Here is a 6,063-nt window from a genome sequence, read left to right on the forward strand (position 1 = left end):
TTTTCTCAGTGTCAGGTGGTGAAACGAACTAAGCTTTGTGAAAGCACTTGGATAGTTGCAAAATGTTAGGATTTGAACTAATGGTATTTTTTTTAAGTTTTCATGACTGTTCTGAAAAACTATTAGGGCAAGAAAATAATCATCATTTTAAATATGAAGAAACTGGGTTGGGGAGGTAGCTCAGGGGTAGAAACTAGCATACTCAATGCCCTGGGTTTGATCCCTAGCACCACAAAAAATAAAGATGAAGATCAACTGAGGCTCACGCCAGGTGGGGTGGCTCACTCCTGTAATCCCAGCAGCTCCAGAGGCTGATTCAGGAAGATCTGGAGTTCAAAGCCAGCCTCAGCAACTAAGGGAGGCCCTAAACAATTTAGAAAGACCCTGTCTCTAAATAAAAGATTTTTTAGAAAGGGCTGGGGCTGGGGTTGCGGCTCAGTGGTAGAACACTCACCTAGCATAAGTGAGGCACTGGGTTTGATCCTCAGCACCACATAAAAATAAATTAAGTAAAAGTGTCAGGTCCACCTACAACTAAAAATGTTTTTGTTTTTTTTAAAGGGGGGCTGGGGATGTGGCTCAGTGGTTACACGCCCCTGGATTCAATTCCCAATATCCAAAAAAAAAAAAAAAAATGAGGCTCAGAGAGGTCACAAAACTAGAAAGTGGCATACTCCAAGCCAGAACCCCTTTCTCCTAATTCAAGTCTCACCAAACCCCATGTTCCTCCTCTTCAAGGAATAGTTTGGACATAAATTGTCAATGTAGTCGGGGTGGGGAGGGGGGGGAGGCCAGAAAACTAACACTCTAAGGAGAGACAGAAGAGCCATTATTTGGTCCAAGCCATTATTTGGTATAAAGAGGCTTTGGTCAGTATGGAAAAAAAAAATCAGGCAATAGATCTAAAGAAAACCAAGCATTGGCATAAAAGAAATGGGGCAGCAAGCTCCTCCATAGTAGAAGAGCCTGGGTTAGATATCAAAAAGAACTTCCCAGCAGGCAGCTTAAGAAGACAGGGATTTTCTTTCTGTGGTTGATTCATCATTAATGCTGCTGGTAGCTGCACAGTGTGTCAAGAGTCCTACAGGCATTCATTCAACACTTAAGTATTGAGCACCAACTGTATGCTAGGCATGGGGTTAGACCCTGGTAAAATAAATAAAACTGATCCCAACCCTCAGACAACTCAAAGAGGGATAAATGTAAATAGTCTGTAGGAGGGAAGGAGTGTTAGAGGACTCATTGCTTAGAAAAGGTTACCTCTTCATCCCAGCAGGTCGGGAGGCTAAGGCAGGAGGATCTCAAGTTTAAAGCCAGCCTCAGCAAAAGTGAGGCATTAAGCAACTCGGTGAGATCCTGTCTCTAAGTAAAATACAAAAAAATAGGGCTGGGGATGCGGCTCAGTGGTAAAGTGCCCTTAGTTCAATCCCTGGTACCCCACCAAAAGAAAAAAAAAGGATCCTCCTTCAAAAAAAGCTGTATAGCCCCATGTAAGCACAGAGCTGGGGGTATAACTCAGTTGGTAGAGCACTTGCCTCACATGCTCAAAGCCCTGGGTTCAATTCCAAGCATTAAAAAACAAAAAACAAACAAACAAACAAAAAACTGACATGTCCAATGTGAGCAGGGAGGATTGGATTAGGTGCAGCAAGCTTGGAAGGAATGATGGCTTATGCTCTCTTCTAAGGTTGTGCTATCCAAGAGGCCTTCCTGGAGGAGGCCAGGAGATGTCCACATCCTGGATCCAGTTGCTATCTCACATGTCAGTGCCACTGCCCTCCTCCAGCTTACCTCAGTGTCTCTATCCCTGCCTTACCCTGGCCCTAACCACCTGCTTGCCATCTTGCTACACAATACAGTGGCCAGGTCCACAGCTCAGAGGGAAAGAGGTCACCATCCTAAACTTCTGCTGCTGTCCGGGTACCACCTCCTCCCCCTCCCACACACCTCCCATCTTCCCAGCCCACCCCTACCCAGAAGCAATAGTAACTTCCCAGCCCCCAGCTAGCTTCACACCCTCCTCTTTCCCCTGACTTCAGCAAACAGGTAGGGGAGGGCTGGGTGACTGCAGAGAGGGGTAGAGGAGCCGAGCTGGAATGGGTGGATGGAAATGAGGCTTTGGGGATTTTTTTCTTTTTTTTTTTTTTTTTTTTTTTGGTAATGGGGATTGAACCAGGGGTGCTTTGATACTGAGCAACATCCTAGGCCCTTTTTATATTTTATTTTGAGATAGGATCTCACTAAATTGCTGAGTATCTCTCTAAATTGCCCAGCCTGGCCTTGAATTTGAGATCCTCCTGCCTCAGCCTCCTCAATCGCTGTGATTACAGGCGAGCACCACCACTCTTGGCAGACGAGGTTTTGGAATAAAGCCTGTGTGTGTGTGTGTGTGTGTGTGTGTGTGTGTGTGTGTCCCCAGAATCCCTCGGTGCATGCTTAGCATGGAGCATGTCACAATACAGCAACCTAAAAGCTAAATTCACAGGCTAGGATTGAGTAGACTCTACCACAGCAGCAGTAAAGACAGATTAAAGTTGTCTCCTCCCAGATCAATTTCCTATTCATTTCCTAAACTCCTACTATGTGCCTACCAGGCACTAAAGACTCACCCATATCTGAGAATACAGAGAATGGTCTTTCTTAGGATCAGCTGTCTGACTGCCAGGCACAGCAGCAGTCAGGGTCTCAGGAGGCTGAGGCAAGATCTCAAATTCTAAGCCAACCTCACCAGTTTAGCAAGATCCTCAGCAACTTAGAGAGACCCTGTCTCAAAATAAAAAGCAAAAAGAATTAGTCTGCTCAGTGGGTAGGTGCCCCTGGATTACATTCCCAATACAAGAAAAGAAAACAAAACAAAAAACAAAAAGAAGGGGATTTGATCTAATGTGGAGTGGAGGTCCCCAGGGATAAGTGTTGCTACCACAGTTTTCTTGTAGCTTGAACTTGAAGGAAAGACTACAAGGTCATCTTACCCAATCCCCTGCCTCCAAGCCTTTAAAATCACCGATTTCTTTCTGGGCACCATTTTGTAATCCCAATGGCTCAGGAGGCTGAGGCAGAAGGATCACCTCAGCAATTTAGCACGGCCCTAAGCAGTTCAGTGAGACCCTGTCTCTAAATAAGATATAAAAAAAAAAAAGGCTGGGGTGTGGCTCAATGGTTGAGCACCCCTGGGTTCAATTCCCAGGAAAATTGGGGAGAAACAGGGATTTCTCTGACAGATCTCCAGAACAAGAGATTCTCCAACCTCCTTAGTCTCCTTCTTCTAACAAGGCTGAGTTCCTTCTGATGTCTAGCTGATGTCTAGCCTTGATTCATATTTCTTCAGTTTAACCTTATTTCTCTTGACTGGAAATTAGTAGGAGCACAGTCCTCAGGCCACCAAGAACACATGTGGCTAAACTCAAATCTGTGGCTTTCTGGGGCCTTAGAGTCAAGAGGAAAAGAACTCCTGGTGCCAGCCTAAGCTGTGGGAGATACCTAAGTAACTGGTAACAAAGTGTCCAAGGAGGGCTGTTGGCTGGGGAAGCACTTTTCTTTTTTGGTGCCAGCAATTAACCCAGGGGTGCTTAACCACTGAGCCACATCCAGAGCCCTTTTTTTTTTTTTTTTTTTTTTTGACACAGGGTCTCACTAAGTTGCTGAGGCTGGCTTTGAACTTGTGATCCTCCTGCCTCAGTCTCCAGAATCACTGGGATTACAGGTGAATAGAACTTTTCAAGAGTAAGCTAAACATCAATCAGCCAGTGTCCAGGACAGCGAGGCCACTTCCTCTGCTTATGTCACTTCCCCTCATTCTCTACCAAGCCTCTGGGCCATATAAGGAGATGGAAGAGTTTCTGTTCTTTATTTGAACGTAATCTTTTTTTTTTTTTAATTTTTTTTTTTTGAGAGAGAGAGAAAGAGTTTTTAATATTTATTTTTTAGTTTTCGGCGGACACAACATCTTTGCTTGTATGTGGTGCTGAGGATCGAACCTGGGCCGCACGCATGCCAGGCGAGCACGCTACTGCTTGAGCCACATTCCCAGTCCTGAACGTAATCTTTATGCTGTAAGGCCCCTTCCCCAAACAGAGACAGGCAGAGATTTAGACCTACAGAAGGCACTTAAGCGTGCGCGCGTACATACACACATACACACAAATTCTTCCCTCCTCTTTGGCCTCAGGTGGCCTAAGAGATGGCAATTTCTAGAAAGGAAGACAGGGTGAAGAGCTGGCTTGCCAAACTGCAGGATAATGACGGTGACTTTTAATCACCCAGGGGACTCTCCCCTGACTTTGCAGCAGCATTAAGGAGAACTGATAGCGGGCATTTCTTCCCGGGGTGGGGGCAGACCTGAATTAAAGGCAATACAAAGATTTAGACACCGTTTGGCATGGCCAGTTCTCACCCCAGGGACAGAAGCATCCTGAGTCCTGACCTTTGAAAAGACCCCGCCCTGGCCCTCCCAGTGTTGTGACCCTCCACACAAGGACAAAGCAAGAAGCCTACACAGAATTCAGGTCCCTTCTAAACCACATACTTCTAAACTGCTACCAGGTACTAGGAACCCTTGACTTCTTGCCCTGCCCTGCTTCTAGGCCCACAGGGTCCCTCACCTTGGTCCTTCCTCTCAGAAGCACTTTGATGCACAGGTGATATGTGCACACTTATGACAAAGGAGTGACAAGGACAATTATGGCAGAGGTAGAAGAAAGGACACAGCCTGGACAAGCCAGCAGGATATCAATGCATGTGCAGGGGGGGGGGCTGGGGATCATTCTCCCTGAGGCTACCATGGTTTGACAAAGATTGTAAGAATTCTAAGTCCCCCCTGGCCTTTCCCTCATTGTGGAGTTGTACTTGCTGCGGGATGCCTTATTTAACGGTTGGGTAGCTTGCTTTGGAACTCCTATAGATCTATGGTGTGTGGACCTCCTGCCCCTGCCCACTGACTTGCTTAGGATGTGCTCTTCAGGTCTGGGGAGCTTGATACCTGCTCCAAAGTCAGCTGCTGGAGGGGACCCCATATTGCCTAGAGCTGAGCCAGAGGAGGAAATCTGCCTCTTTTGCTGCCATTTGTCCAGGGGAGGAGCCTTGAGGTCCCAGGCTGCCCACAGCCAGTCCTGTGGGCTATGCCCAGCCATGGACGGCTGCTAATTACAGAGGTAGCTCCAGCAACACTTCTCTGGCAAGGCGTGTGGGCCTGGATAGAATGCCAAAAGGAAAACAAGAAGACAAGAAAACAGAGATAGGACAGGCCAGAAATAGTACAGAACAGGGCTCAGTACCAGTGGTGGGGGAGGACGAGGTGAGAGGGGTCAAGACCTCTCCAGGCAACGTCTTTCCCCAGGGTGGCCCCTTACCGGCCCTAAACCACCACCACCACCCCGCCAGCATGCAATTCCAGGATTTACTGTCCCCTCCCCCAACTGTGATTTTTTTTTTGGGGGGAGGGGTGAGCGAGACTTTGCCACCTGAGTCACCCTGCTTCCTGCTCCCAGCCTTCGAGACTCCTTACACAGGCTGACACAGCTGGGGCCCCACCCGCCCTGCCAGCCTGCCTGCCCCTCCCTCCCTGCCACAAGCCAGGAGAGATACCTGCCCTGACAAGGCGCCCTTTTCACCAAGAGGAGAGGCTGCCCCTCCCTGGGGCGCGCGCGCACACGCGCGCGCGCGCGCGCACACACACACACACACACACACACACACCACATTCAAGTTTCTCTCCCACCTGTGGAGAGTTTATGAGCAGAGAAGAAAGGGGTGGTCTAAGTGGAGCCCCTGTCCCCTGCACACATGAGGAAACTGAGGCTGGAGCCCAGAGAGAGACTTCTCAAAGTCCACAGGAGCGGGGCCCTGGACTTTAACCTTTGCCTCTGTCCCACTCCCACCCCCCTCTGTTTAGGTCTCTTTCCATGGCAGTAAAGGTGGGGCTCCGTGGGGGAGGAGACCAGCGCTAACCCTTCTCCAGGTTTGATCTTGTTCAGCTGAAGATCTTGGGCTCACTGGCGGACAGACCAAAGGGAGGGTGGCTCCCAGGGGGCCAACTTGCCCTCCTCAGGATCCAAAGCGGTATCC

Source organism: Spermophilus citellus, assembly GCF_964194105.1.
Source record: "Spermophilus citellus genome assembly, chromosome: 17".
NCBI classification, from domain to species: Eukaryota; Metazoa; Chordata; class Mammalia; order Rodentia; family Sciuridae; genus Spermophilus; species Spermophilus citellus.